The sequence below is a fragment of the Petaurus breviceps genome, unplaced genomic scaffold, assembly GCF_028583685.1.
Source record: "Petaurus breviceps papuanus isolate PSGF00001 unplaced genomic scaffold, PetGlider_PUasm1.0 138, whole genome shotgun sequence".
Taxonomy (NCBI): domain Eukaryota; kingdom Metazoa; phylum Chordata; class Mammalia; order Diprotodontia; family Petauridae; genus Petaurus; species Petaurus breviceps.
In genome coordinates this window covers 32,134,719-32,136,958 of record NW_027185694.1, presented here as the reverse complement: position 1 = coordinate 32,136,958, position 2,240 = coordinate 32,134,719, and positions in this window count along the sequence as shown.

Genomic DNA, 2,240 nt, shown 5'->3' with positions numbered 1-2,240 from the left:
CTTCTTCTTCTTCTTCTTCTTCTTCTTCTTCTTCTTCTTCTTCTTCTCCTTCTTCTTCTCCTCCTCCTCCTCCTTCTCCTCCTTCTCCTTTTCCTCCTCCTCCTCCCCTTCTTCTTTTCCCTTCTCCTTCTCCTACCTTTTTTCCCTCCTTCTCCTCCTCTTCCTTTTCTTTCTCCTTCTCCCCCTCCTTCTTCTTCTGATTTTGCAGCCCAACTTACCCACTCTACTTCACCCCCAACAAGTGGTCATCCACCTTATTTAAACACAGTCCAATCTCCTTTTAGATTATTCTAACTCTTGAAAAGGTCCTTTTTCTTTATGTTGAACTCAGCACCTGTTTCCCAACACGAGTTTCATTTGAGTCCTAGCTCCACCACTAACTTGCTATGTCATCTTAGACAAGTCACTTCTCCTCTTGAGGTCTCAGTTTCAACCTCTCTAAAATGAGAAGATTAGATTAGATCAGACTCTTAACCTTTTGTGAGTCCTGAGGCCTTTTGGCTGTCTAATGAAGTCTGTGGATTTTTTTCTTAGAATGATGTTTTTAAATTTATAAAATAAAAATACACTGGATTACAAGGGAAACAAATTATGTTCAAGTAGAGTTACCAAAATATTTAAAATTTCACAGACTCCCTGAAACTTATCCACAATCTCCTTAGGGGTCCATTGACCCCAGGCTCATAAGCCTTGAACTGATTCATCTCTAACCTCTAATCCAGTTCTGGCATATTATATCTTCTATGGTCCTGTCCACTGTAGCATGCTCTAAATCTAAGTATCCTGATTCCCAGTTCAGGCCTGTGAACTGGGAATTGTGAAAAAATGGGAAATGTGAAAAACAACTGGGAATTGTGAAAAAATGATTAAAACAATCATGCTACAGATTAGAAAGGCAACCCCCAAAACCAAAACAATTCATTGAAAAGAGGAAATTTTTTTGTTCTCAAAATAGTATACATCTGTATTATTGTAAATTAGAAGTGTTTTCACTTAGCTGACCATCCTGTGGAACCGAAAGTATATTTTTAATATTCTGTTATATTTTTGTCACCTGTGGCCCATATTACACTTCAGTTCCAAACATTTACTACGTGTCTACCACAGCCTCTTCGACACTACATTTTTCTGATTCTCTGGGTAATTCTCTGATGTTTTTGGTACAGAGCAAGGCACTGTATTGACTAAGGTGATGGTCCCTAGTTATCACCTGTTTCTTGAGAGTCTGGGAATCCATCTGGAGAGTTAAAATGGGAGGATTTGCTAACAGGGTAGTAGTGCCTGACTGTCCATTTGTTTTCATAATTAAGAAAAAACTAATGAACCAGTTTGAGCTGGTAATCCCCACTTTTTTTCTGAAATGTTTAAAAAAAATACAAAAATATTCTCCAAATCAATTTTGAACTGAATTCATGTTCCGTGTGATTTGAGTCCATGCCTGAAAGCATGGACTTTCTCCCCTAGGTCTGAGGGGCCTGCTGTGGGCCCCCAAACCTTTTGCCCCACTTGGAGAGAAGCAGATCTTCAGAGGAAAGGCGATAAGCCTCAGATCAAAAGCCCAGTCCCTGGTCTGAAAAGGTTCTCTTTACCCACAGAATCAGAGAATTACAGAATTGAAAAGACTTCTCAAGGTCATCTTGTCTCATTTGAACCTAGTCAAGAATCCCCTCTAAGATATAATAACAATAGTTAGCATTTATGTAGTGCTTTACAAATATTGTCTAATTTGATCCTCACAACAACTCTGCTACAATTATCCCCATTTTACAGATGATCCTAACAGAGGTTGAGTGATTTTCCCATGGTCAAACAGCTAGTAAGTGTCTGAACCCAGAATTTGAACCCAAGTTTTGCTTACTCCCAGTCTAGCACTCTATCTACTATATCACCTAGCTGCTTATCTGATAACTGGGTAACTTGGCTGTCACCTGAAGACTTTTAGTAAGGGGGAGTCCACTATCTCCAGAAGTGTCCCATTCCATTTTGGTACAGCTAGAAACATCAGGAAGATTTTCCTTACATCCCACCCAAATCTGCCGGTAAACTAGGTCCAGCCCAGGCACATTTGCATAAAGCTCAGCTCATTTGCATAAAACTCAGTGGAGAAAGTGATGATAGATGTAACAGAGAGAAGAGAGAGAGGAAAAGTCTCTCTTTGAGAGAAGACCCACTTAGTTTCTTCAGGGAGAAACCGAGAGAGAGAGAGAGAGAGAGAGAGAGAGAGAGAGAGAGAGAGAGAG